Source organism: Marmota monax, unplaced genomic scaffold (genome assembly GCF_021218885.2).
Source record: "Marmota monax isolate L192 unplaced genomic scaffold, Marmota_monax_Labrador192_F-V1.1 WCK01_AAM20220418_F8-fsc00044, whole genome shotgun sequence".
Lineage (NCBI taxonomy): Eukaryota > Metazoa > Chordata > Mammalia > Rodentia > Sciuridae > Marmota > Marmota monax.
Window position 1 is genome coordinate 10,668,059 of NW_026695198.1, and position 13,219 is coordinate 10,681,277.

At 37.0% G+C, this 13,219-nt stretch overlaps 1 protein-coding gene across 8 annotated transcripts in view; it reads right to left on the reverse strand.

The window, feature by feature from the left end:
- Plag1 (PLAG1 zinc finger) overlaps window positions 1-13,219 on the reverse strand; it is a 44,889-nt gene that overhangs the window by 17,100 nt on the left and 14,570 nt on the right. Inside the window, exon 2 of one of the 8 annotated variants that reach the window (XM_058573984.1) lies at window positions 2,043-2,139. The exons of the other annotated variants lie outside the window; for them this stretch is intronic. The gene's annotated coding sequence lies outside the window, so the exon portion shown is untranslated. The remainder of the gene's footprint in view (window positions 1-2,042; window positions 2,140-13,219) is intronic. 8 annotated transcript variants of the gene reach the window in all.

A 13,219-nucleotide genomic window follows, 5' to 3' on the forward strand; every position in this document is an offset into this window, starting at 1 on the left:
TGGTTAATGGCATATGAACAAACTTGTTTGTATACATTATCACTTATTCTTTGTCCTTTATAACAAAAAAACCCCCACAAAAACAAAACAAAAACCTTTCTTAAATTCTGTTAGAAATAAATGTGAAACAAGCAAAACATTTATAGTACGTTGAAAAATGAAAAGCAGTCAATTACTATCTCTCTATATATTTATATCTATATCCTCGAAATCACAATTATTTTACATTACTCATATTTTTATTCAGTGCAATATTATTCCAAGTTAACTATCATTTCTCAAGTCAGTTGCTTATTTTCTTTTTATTCTAAATATATCCAGTATCTTCTCTGGGAGAGTTTTCAGAACAATTTTTGGAAAAATCTGTGGTGTCTATCTGAGCAAGGGCCACGGAAAAATCCTGCTCCACCAGTGCTTTCCTTGATTTCTCTGTTCACACAGAAAGATACAAACAACTGAGTATCCAAAAGTAGAAGCAAAATAAAGAACTGGGGAAAATTTCTAAGATCCTGAGTTTGTCTTTATGATGTGAATATTACATTTCCAAGTGAATTCCCAAGGGCAAGTCCATCTACAATAATACAAAGAAAAAAAATGTTTTCTCAAGTAACCTGTGTTTTGGGTTACCTTCTATTGGTGCATATTATGAAGATTAACCTTTAGGAGCAGAAAAGGCAGAAAACCAAGGCAGAAAAGGATGCCAGATGTTCTCTGCAGAACTGCGTCATGTCCCTAAGCTAGAGCTGATGCTCAATTATACACAGTACCACTACTAAAATTAATAAGGGGGTGCTGGGGCTGTGACTCAGTGGTAGGACACTTGCCTGGCATGTGTGAGGCACTGGGTTTGAATCTCAGCACTCCATATAAATAAAATAAAAATAAAGGTCTATCAACAAATAAAAAATTGTTTAAAAAAGATTAATATGGGACACTGATGTAATAAGTATTACCAACACCTAGCACTTACATTACAGATCTTATCATTATGGCTACTGACAGACACAATTCCATTTCTCTAGGAGTGGGAAATCTAGCTGTGGCTGCAAAGTATGCATTTTTGGTCAAGTTAAGAAATACATCTGTTAAAACAAATGGTATTGGTGATGACTAGTGTGGTATATCAACAGTTAAAAACAATATTATATGGCCTGATCAAGTACCATAGAAAGTTAGAAAAAGAAAAGAATTCTATGGGTTTTGGATGATTTTTGCATTGAAGAACGTACAATTAAGAAGATGCTTCCGCCAATTTGGAAAGCAGTATGGAGATTCCTTGGGAAACTGGGAATGGAACCACCATTTGACCCATTTATTCCTCTTCTTGGACTATACCCAAAGGACCTAGAAACAGCATACTAGAGAGACACAGCCACATCAGTGTTTATAGCAGCTCAATTCACAATAGCTAAACTTTGGATCAACCTAGATGTCCTTCAGTGGATGAATGGATAAAAAAAATGTGGCATTTATACACAATGGAATATTACTCAGCACTAAAAATGAATAAGATTATGGCATTTGCAGGGAAATGGATGGCATTAGAGAAGATTATGCTAAGTGAAGTTAGCCAATCCCCAAAAAACAAATGCCGAATGTTTTCTCTGATATAAGGGGGGTGACTCAAAGTGGGGTAGGGAGGGAGAGCATAGGAGGAAGATTACCTCTAGATAGGGAGTAGGGATGGGAGGGAAAGGGAGGGAGAAGGGGAATAGCAAGGATGGTGGAAGGACACAGTCACCATTATACAAAATACATGTATGAAGATGTGAATTTGGTGTCAACATACCTTATATATAAACAGATATATGATAAATTGTACTATAAAGGTGTATTAAGAATTGTAATGCAAAAAAGTAAGGGAGCTCATGTATAATGGCATAATTTGGCATGAACATACTTTACATACAGAGTTACGAAAAATTGTGCTGTGAATGGATAATTATGAATGTAATGCATTTCACTATTGTCATATATGTAAGAAATAAAAAATAATAATAAAAAAAGAAAACACTTCCCCAGTTGGGTGCAGTGGTGCATACCTGTAATCCCAGAGACTCAGGAAGCTGAGGCAGGAGGATCAAAAGTTCCAGGCCAGCCTCAGCAATTTTGAGATGCCCTAAGCAATTTAGTGAGACCCTGTCTCAAAATAAAAAATAAAAAAAAGGACTAAGCATACAGTTCAGTGGTAAATCACCCCTAGGTGAAATCCCCAGCACAACTCCTACCCCCAAAAGAAGAAAAAACAGGGAAAGAAAAATTGTGTGTGTTTCTTGGGGGGGGGGAGGGGGTGGCTAACATCCAGAAGAACTCAAGGGTTAGAATTGCATATTATGGTAGACTCTAAGTGTAGTTTATAGATTTTTATAAGGATTCAAATGAGTGAAGTGTCCTGAAACCCCAATGGTTTGGGCATCTTGCACTTGTATGCATTTTTGGTCAAGTTAAGAAATACATCTGTTAAAACAAATGGTATTGGTGATGACTAGTGTGGTATATCAGGGTAAGAAGTAGGCAGTTATAAAACATTATCTTGATAATTCATTTCTAAAAATTAAAGCAAAAAATGAGAATAAATTTAAAACAAAGATGTTCAAATTTTAAGAATAAAATTGGTAATAACTAATAAAAGGGGTAAAATATATCTATATGATAGAAGAACTATGTAGCTATTAAATATCATGCAGTTTAAGATTATTTAACCACACAGAAAAGAGCAGTTAAAGAATATTGAATAATATTTAATATGGGAAAACATACAATGTTAAAATTTCAAAAAAAAGTAGGACACAGCATTAAGCGCATACACTGCAATCCTAATTTTGTGACACATGCTAGCCCTCTTCCCATTGTAATTACCTTTAAATGTACACAGGCAAGTTATAAATATAACATAGGCAAGATACAGGCTTTATACTTTTCTGTATTATATAAATGCCTTACTTTTATAACTAAAAAATTATTTTACCAAAAAATGTTTTTAACAAATGTTGCTGGAAAAGTTTGATGTATACATACCAAGAAATTGACCTGGAGCCACATCTCACACCACATACAAAGCTTAAGTCTACATCAGCACAGACTTAAGTAAAAAACCCGAACTATAAACTTTCTAGAAGAAAACACTGGAAAAAATCTCTGGGACAGCCAGTCAAAAATTCTTTGGTTACAACACCAAAAGCACAACCCATAAGTTAAAAATTAATAAACTGGATTTCACCAAAATTTAAAACTACTCTTCAAAAGACCCTGTTAAGAGAATAAAAAGACAAACCACTAAGACTACAACAAAACCTTTACAAAGTGTATATCTGATGAAGAACCTGCATCTAGAATATATAAAGAACATTCAAAACTTAACAGTAAGAAAACAACTCCACTTAAAAATGAGTCAATGATTTGAATAGACATTTTACCCATGTATACATACGGATGGCAAAAAACATATGAAAAGATGTGCATCATTATTGGTCATCAGGGAAATGCAAATTAATATCACAATAAAATCTTTTTGTGGTTCAGCATGATTTAGTTTTTAAGCCATCATGTGCCTACTTCAAATCTTGTTACACTGCTGGCTGGCACATTATACATCAGATTTAAACAAACAAAAACTTACAAAACTCACAATGAGACAATGCTATCCACTCACTCAAATGACCAAAATTAAAAAGACTGAACATCTGACCGTATCAAGACCTGTTGACGATGGGAAGTAACTGGAATTCTTATCCATCACTGATGGTAGGGTAACAACAGTATTATTCCATTGGAAAACAGTTTGGTGGTTTTTACAAAAGTTAAACATGGGCCTATCATATAACAGTCGTTTCACATCTGTGTATTTACTCAAGAGACATGAAAACACACATCTTCACAAAGACTTGTATATGCATAGTCACAGTTTTGTTTATAAATGTCAAAACTAGATATGACCCAAATGTTCATAAATTTGTGAATGGATAAACAAATTGTAGTAAATTCAAGTAATGGGCTACTAAATGGGCAATAAAAAGGAATGAACAATTGATACATGCACTAACATGGATAAACCTCAAAATAATTATGCTTAATGAAATAATCCAGGTGAGAAAAGAATATATAATGTGTAATTCCATTTATATGAATGTGTAGGAAGTGCAAAATATATGATAGTGACAGGAAGTAAATCTGTGGTTATCTGGAGACAGGAGGTAAGATAAGAGCTAGGACAGGGAAGGACCATTCAAAAACAGGCATGAGTAAACTCTTGGGAATGACGGATATGCTCACTATGTTGACTGTGGTGATGGTTTCAGGGATATATATGTATGGCCAGAGTAGATTCAGTGTCACACAAGTACAATTTATAAAATATCAAATTATATCTCAGTAAAGCTATAGAAAACAAAAAATGGTAAGGTTTTCATACTGGAAAAACAAAATTAACAAGGATGAGAAAAACTTTCACAGGAATTTACTGAAATATGAAAAGAAAACTTTCTGTAAACTATTAAACTAAAATCTTTTACAAGGACAATGACTGGAAAAGACCAAAATCTCTCCTCCCCATTCAAAGGTGGTTGGGGGTTAGGATGTGAGGAATAGAGGCTTAAATATGAGTAACCTTCAGTCCTTACTAGGAAGGATATATATCTAGGCAGTTTTTAGGGCCACATTCTCAGCTGTTGAACTTGGAGGAAGCCAGTGCAGTTCACCTGTTGCTTACGAACTGGCATATCACACTACATGATTTAAAGGCTCCAGGAATACACTCTAACTGGAACTGAGATCTACAGATAAATAGTTCTGGGATAAGTTTCACTTATCAAATACCAAAGGAACTACCAACTGAAATGTCTGCATTCAACCTTCATAGAGCACCTTTAAATATAGAAGGTCTTTTACTTAACAATGGTTCAATTTATGATTTCTTGACCTTGAAACATTGTGAAAGCAACCCACACGGCTCTTCTAATTTTACTTTCTGTGCAGTATTCAATAAATTATATAAAATATTCAGTGTTTTAATATAAAATTGATTTTGTGTTAAGAGATTTCTAACTGCAGGCTAATGCAAGTACTCTGAGCACATTTAAAGTAGGATAGGTTAAGCTAAGGTGTCCAAAGGTTAGGTGTATTAAATTTTCAATTTACAGTATCTTTAACTTATGATGGGTTTATTGGAATGTAACTCCAATGTAAGTTGAGAAGCATCTCCATATTCATTAGCAGTAGCTTAGAAAACAAGAAGCACCATGCTAATTAGGAGGCTTGCATCTGATTAATAAAATAAGAAAGTTAACTCTGGAACCTAGATAAAAGAATAAGTGCTGGTTAATCATGAGCAGGTATTCCAGGTAGGGGAGTCTAACTATATGATGGGCCTGGGTAGCTTTAGGAGATTCACTATTTTTGGAGCAAATTTTAAGAGACACAGACTGGAGATGGGTGAAGGAATCATGTTACCAGGGGCTGAAACTTCTAAAATTATTCTGATAATTTATAAATTGTCCTGAAGGTAGGTGCATGTACAACTTGCTCTTCCTACTCCCATACTACTGTCCCTGTTTTCAGATTATTTAGAACATATCCAATCTTTGTGTGCCTCTGTTGTTTTCTGAAACAGAATTAGTGGTGATCTTTCAAATTCTATTTAGGTTATTATTTTTTAAAAAGAAATTGTGAGCTTCTAAATTATATACTCAGACCTATGCAGCATTTGCTGACAGATAATTAACAAAAAGGGGTTCAAAACATCAGTATGAATTGTTGGGTTCCTCTCTCTTGAAGCATCAGCCTACCCTTCTCCACTGCCTGATAATTCCTCAGTTTGCCTCCAACTCTGGGCCCTTTCCCTACTGTGGCCAGGGACATGTTACAGAGAGATTTTTTCATAATCTCAGGCAGTACAGTTTTAGAAGTCATCTTTAAACTACTCCTTTAAAACTTACTGGAAGAAGGTCTCAAAACATCTTTGCCCAGATGCAGAGCAAAAGCAGTGAGTGAAGAGGAACAGTAGTGGAGAGGCAGGCTGGCCTTTGAGACTCAGAACTGGATCTGACTCCTGTCTGACCCTCACAATCAGTTTAACTCTGGACAATTTACTAAATCGCTCTTCAGCATTTTCCTCTGAAGGATGGGAATACTTACCTTGTAGCACCATGAGAACCAAGTGAGGTAGGTAAACAAAGTGATGTATTATAAAATCTCTAGTATGGTTTTGAAGACTCTAAAAATACAAAACTTTTATGTTCACTGTTACTCAGAAATAAGTGCTGCTCCAAAATGCCCTAATGTGGACTTGAAAAAATAAGAAGCAGTTCCCCCCACCCCTGGCATGGGCTCTTACATGGAATCTTAGTCAAGGGAAAGACAAACCAGAACACCCCACATTAAAAGTGATTATGTGGTGAAGTGCATACTTTTGATCTTCTCATCTCTGTGACATAGGCATGGCATATCTCAAGTTCTATGATAGTCATGGTCATAGACCCAAATCATAGCTTACATAAAACCAATTCACACGTGCAGCTGGCAGTCATTTTTTGAGTTAAACTGAATGGTAATTTAGGTAATATGTGATAAGTCCATCAAAAGTTGGACAAACCCTTTATTTTTGAGCTTAACTGTGGTTGGTAAAAGATTATAACACACTTATAACTGTGAAAATATAATTACAAAAAAAATCAAGAAAAAACTACTATATATATATTTTTTGCTTACTGAACTTAAACTCATTTGGATAATATAAAACTATAAATTGATCTCTGATGGGGAAGAAGGAAAAGATGATTTCAGAAGTAACAAGAAATAGCACAGAAACTCTTGGTTCTATCTGTAGTATCATCAGTTGGTTGCTGGTGAAGGCTGCAGAATATTAGTCCATCAGAGCAGGATCTTGCCTTTTATGCCCATTTCTGTATGCCTAATACCTAGAGCGTGGAAGTTCATAGATACTCAAATATTTTTTGCATAAATAGAAGGGAAAAGAGAAGAATGGGGATTTCCATACTGCTGGTCAACTGGATCCATGAAAGAAAAAAGTTCCTCGACTGACAGAATGCTTTAAGTTTGAAAATTCTCTTGGATTTTCCTTGAGTATCCAGCTATCAAGATCACATTGTTTTCTTTCTTGGTTTGGCCCATTCTCAACAGATACCAGCACGCTGCAATCACTGTGCCATCTTGTGGTCGGATCTAGAAAGTTCGTCTTCCTCAACAGACCACACAGTCCCTCTACCTGTACAGAGAGGTGTCAGGAATGAGCTACAAGAGCAGACTTACCTACCGGTAAAAAAATCTCTATCATTTAATTTAACTATCAAGATATAATGAAGAACACAAAGATTAATTGGTCAGCAGTTCTACAAAAAGGAGCTTGGAGTCTCTTAGGGGAAGTAGCCCCAAAAGGTGTTTATAATTGATAATTATTAGTGATTGTTGTATTCTGCTGCCTTTCCTATCCCCTACTATCCCCCCTCCCCTCATTATGTAAAAATGTGAATGTGTAACTGATGTGATTCTGCAATTTGTATTTGGGGTAAAAATGGGAGTTCATAACTCAGTTAAATCTAATGTATGAAAGATGATATGTCATGAGCTTTGTAATGTTTTGAACAACCAATAAAAAAATGTAAAAAAAAATAATTGATAATTATTGATAACATAAAATAGAAAGGTAGAAAATGCCAGAGAATAAATATAGATTATGTACAATGAAAATATACGGAAACAAGCTTTGGAGGAGGGAGTTTGAAAAGGAAGAACCAAATGAACTGAGTAGGAGGTAGGATGTGGACCTGTGCTTGTGAGGTTGAGAGGGAGGCAGTGCATCCCAGAGAAGGGGAGAAGCAGAGCAGGGCAGGGCCTGGGGAATATGTAGACTAGGGTAGAAATGGTTAGGCCTCCCTTGACTGGAGCCATGGTATCTTATGAAAGGAGTGGGCATGAGGCTGTAAGAAAAGCCTAGCTGGGAGGAACAGCTACGACAGGGCCACTGGCTTCAACAGTAGAAGGGATAGGTCAAGCTCTGCTGTGTTTATGAAATCAGTCTGGTCTCGGGATTATAGGGTCACATAGACTAGCCCTGTGGTCTTGGGTAAATAACTTACTCTTTTTTTTTTTTTAACACTTCAGTTTCCTTAGCTGTAAAGAGGGGTAATCAAACCCTATTGAGTTGTTGTATGCAATTAATTAAATCATGTATAAAGCACGTATCACAGTGAGCTGCACTCAGTAAGAATTTTACTAATGATAAGTAACAGCCTTATGATATAGATCTTGAATAGAATCTTACTTAACTCTCCAGTGAAGGTTTTAAAGATCAGTTGGACACTGGAGGTGAAAGGAGTCTGTGGCAGAGATGCAGAACACCACAGGAGAATGGGGAAGGAGCCAGGAGAGGAGGAAAGGAGAGACTCTACCACTCAGAATGGATGGAAGACGGAGCCTAGCAGAAAGGTGGAAAGGCCTTGAGCAGGAGGAAAACCAGTGAAGGTGTCCTCCCACAGAAGCAAAAAGAAGAGAATGTTTCAAGGGAGGCAGCAGTCAAGATAGACAGACCCTGCTTCCTTTTGATTTAGTTACACATAAGCTTTCGATAATCTTGGAAAGAACTGTTTCAGGGGAACCAGATTGGAGCCCTGATGTTGAAGGCATACCACCAGTGAAATCTGATGCACTAAGCATTCCTCACTCTTGGGAGAGAAAGATGTAGAAAGAACAGAGCTGTCACTATTTTTTGTTCTTTAAAAGATGGCGAACTTTGACATGTTTAAATGTTAACAGGAAGGATCAGGTGGAGATAGAAAGGCAAAGAAAAGGATTCACATTACCTAACAATTTACTTTAAAAAAAAAAAAGGATTCAAATTAGCACCTCAACTCTCTGAGGGATGCCACTGAGACATCCAAAGCATTAGGACCATTCAGAAACCAATCAGAACACAAGGAGAGAGGAGTTGTGTGAAGATGCTGAAGCAAAAACTGGGCCTAGCACAGAAGGAAGACTCAGTAATCAATTCACTTCAAAGAGGAAAAGACACCTAAGTACAGTTCAAGGATAAACGGGTGGTGATCCAGTGGACAAACAGGTAGCATTCCAATAGAGGCAAGGGTACGCATGTATAGCCGACTAAGGAGCTGGAGGACCTCAGGAATGTGGTACTGTCGGGGGAAGGGAAGGCAAGATTTAGAGACAGAATTGTAGAGCATGAAGAGTCAAACCTTGACAGGCCCTGTATGCACGTTACTTTCTAGGAGTGTGCCAGAACTAATGCTGATACATGGTACTTCACCCAGTAATGCTTGAACAATGGTTTCCAGTCATCTGGTGGTCCCAGCAAAGAAAAGGTCAGGGGAAAGAATTCTTCTGGGATGGGGAATAGAAAGGCAGGAATACAGAGTGGTTGATGGAGCCGACTGTCCTAGAGTACCAGCAGGAGCCAGCTTGGTGGCAGGGAGCAAGTGAGACCACAGGGAACCCACAGAGCAAGAGAAAAGGAGGAATAAATTCTGGTGAGAGATGCAGGAATCGGCAGGAGCAAAGGTAAATAATATGAAGCTGTGGTCAGCAAGGACCATTTGAGGATTCAAATTCAGAGGGGTGAAGCAGGGCTAAGCAATGATGGTACACTGTGAAGTATTATGTGAATGCGAGGAATTTTTAGTATGTACTGTTATTTCAGAGCATCTTGATTGACTTCAGAATGGTCCTAATACTTTGAATGTCTCAACTAACATCCTTCCAATAGTTTAGGTGCTAATTGAATCCTTATTTTTTTAAAAAAATATCTTTATTTTTATGTGGTGCGAGGATCGAACCCAGTGCCTCAAACATGTTTGGCAAGTGCTCTACCACTGAGCTACAACCCCAACTCAGATTATTATTTTTTTAAAGTAAATTGTTGGGCAATGTGAATAATTCCTCCCTTAACTTATCCACCTTGCATATTCTGTGTAATTCAGTTGGCAGGTGTCCCCACCCCCAACATAAACTTGTAGTACTAATACATAATAGCAATATCAGTGATCTAAAACATAGTGGGGCTAACAAATAGAAGAAACATAGGCTCTGAACAGCCAAAGTAGATCTTACAAATCCACACACATCGTGCGTTTATTACTGAGGCACAAACCATGAGCTATTAGCACCAGTCCTTCCAGCAAAATAGTTAAGTTCTATTATTGCAATTTTTTGTACAGGGAAGACTAGTAACTCCAGATCAAAGGCAACTGTAATGATGGAAGCAAGAGATGACTACTAAGAAGGCAAAACTAAAAAGATACAAATATGTAAAAGAAATAAAAAAGTATAGACACTGGCAATATTTAAGTGATTGTGGCCCACCTTGGGAAAGGTTAAGAAATGGGCACACTTCTATGAACTACCAGTGACCAGAAGTCTTTTCTAGAGTCAGATTAGCCATACAATTGGCATGCCAAAGAAGAACTGGGCATTTATCTTTATGTCCACTCATTTTATACCTAAGAATTTAACATAAGAAAATAATCTGAAAAAAAAAAAGAAAATAATCTGAGATGGACGTAAAGATTTATACACAAGGTGCTTTATCACTGCAGTGTTTAAAGATTAAAAACTAATGACATGGCCAATGACTGGGAGAAAACTATAATCTGATGCTTATTCACAAAACAATCTAGCTTGTGAGAAATCCACACAAATAACACATAAGTACATGGGAAAACAACCTTTATATGATGCTAGGTTTTAACAAATAGAATACAAAAGAAAGAAAACCCCAGTTTTTAAAAAAATATTTTTTAGTTGTTAATGGACCTTTTTTTTTTTTTTAATATGCTGTGCTGAGAATCAAACCCAGTGCCTCATACATGGTAGGCAAGCCCTCTACTACTGAGCCAACACCCCAGCCCCTCCCATTCAGTTTTAAAGAAAAAAAAAAAAAAGGAAATATCTGTTAGTATTCAATGTGTGTTTTCTGAGGGGAATCCAAATACTACTTCAGGAATAAGATTCCATTAAGGTATTTTTGCTGTGTATATGCTATGCTATCCTGATTGCTTATGACACTTACTTCGGTATTTACTTCTTTGACATTCAATTTTTTTAACTCTGCATTCTGAAAGAATATATTTGGAAGCAAAAAAGTAGAGCAAACTTATAGAACAAACAGGGGTTACTGGAACATGTCAAAAGTACAACAGAGATATAATAAGCAAAATCCAAACTTATAGCAACTGCTACAGGATAAAAATAAGAACAAAACAAGCATTTCTTTGACTTTTTCTTTTTTTCTCAGCAGTGTTAGGGATAGAACCCAGGGGCCTCACAAATGCTAAGTAAGTACTCTACCATTCATCCAAACGGCCAGCCGTTCAACAAAGAAAAGCAAAATCTGTGGGCTAAAAATCAACTAAATCTATCTATGGACCTTAACGGATCTGAACCATACTGTTATGGTTCCTATGTGCTGTCCCCCAAAAGCTCATGTGTGAGACAATACAAGAAGGTTTAGAGGAGAAATGATTGGGTCATAGCCTTAACCTAACCAGTGAATTGATCCCTGATGGGATTTACAGAGTAGTAAATGGAGACAGGATGGGGTGTGACTAGAGGAAGTGGTTCTTTGAGGGCATGGCTATGGGGTATATATTTTGTATCTGGAGAATGGATTCTCTCTCTGCTTCCTGATCATAATGTGAGCTGCTTCCCTCTGCCACACTCCTCCATCATGATGTCCTGCCTCACCTCAAACCCTGAGGAATAGAGCCTGTCTTCTATGGACTAAGTCCTCTGAAACCATGAGCCCTCAAATAAAATTTTCCTCCTTTAAAATTGTTCTGGTCAGATGTTTTAGTGACAACAGCAAAAAAGCCGACTAAAATACATGAAAATTGGTAAAAAACCCAAAACACAAAAAACTTTTTGAAAGACACCATGGGATGTGAACACTAAGTAGATACCTGATGATATTAAAGACTATTTTTTGGGGATATAAAACCTGTGTTGTGATTTTACCTTTAAAAAGTGTTTTCACATTTTGGAAATACCAAAACCTATATACAAATGATATGAACAACTTTACATCAAAATAGTCCACAGGCCAAGCACAGTGGCCAATTCCTATAATTCCATCAACTCTGAAGATTGAGGCAGGAGGATCACAAAGTCAAGGCCAGCCTTGGCAACTTAGCAAGAGTCTGTTTCAAATTAAAAAATAAAAAGGTCTGAAGAGCTAGCTCAGTGGTAGAGTGTTCCTGGGCTGAAACCCCAGTACCACAAAAAAATAAAATAAATAAATAAATAAATAAAAATAGTAATAAATTTGAAAGTTGATAGGAGAGGGCATACACATGGGTAGGGCATGGTCAAAACAAGTTGCTAAGGTGATGAACATCAAAATTGCGTCTGGTATAAGGACTACTCTCCTGCTCTCCCTACTTTTGTATATCTTTAAAATATTATATAAAAAAGTTAAAATTATCTCTAATGACAGCATGCCATTGTAAGATAAACCTAGTAAGTAGAAACGTGTTACAAACTCAGAAGGTTCTTGATAAAAGCTGGCCGACAGTGACATAGACAGAAATGATTTACATGTAGGATATGGCACAACTTCTGGAAACTAAGGAATATACACGATTATATTTGAAACTTTAACCTTGACATAAATGTCACAGGCAAGTAAGCAATATTCCACTCTACTGAAATGAAACATTGATTTCTTTGAGTTCCAGACTAATGTCCAAGAATCACAATAACAAGTCATTAGGAGTCATGGCCTTTCAATATATAAAAGAGATGTCCTAGACTGCAGGATGACTTGAGTAGGCAATGGGTACACTGTAGAGGAGGGACCTGAATCTTGCAGCAGGAAGATTAAAAACCAGAGAAAGCATCTGCTGAACTTGGCAGTGGTATTGGGTACATGCATGTGTGCACCAACACATGTGTGTGCATGTGTTATCAAGAGGCCTCTACCAAATGGGATCCTGGCCAAAACTGCTGCAGTGGAGTGGTGATGTGGAAACCTGAATTCGTGTGGTTTGGCAAAGGAGGCCAGGATGTGATGGCCTATAGGAGAAATGCCAGATAGAGATGGCTAAGCAAAGGCTGTGAACCATCATGGTCTGAGAATCCTGAACACTGTCACTGGCTGAAGAGAGAAGGCCCGTGGGGCCAAATACAATCCCATATTCAATGGGACAGGGAAAGAGATGATGCTCCTTGGAAAGGTGAGAAGAGCTTCTCTACAGCC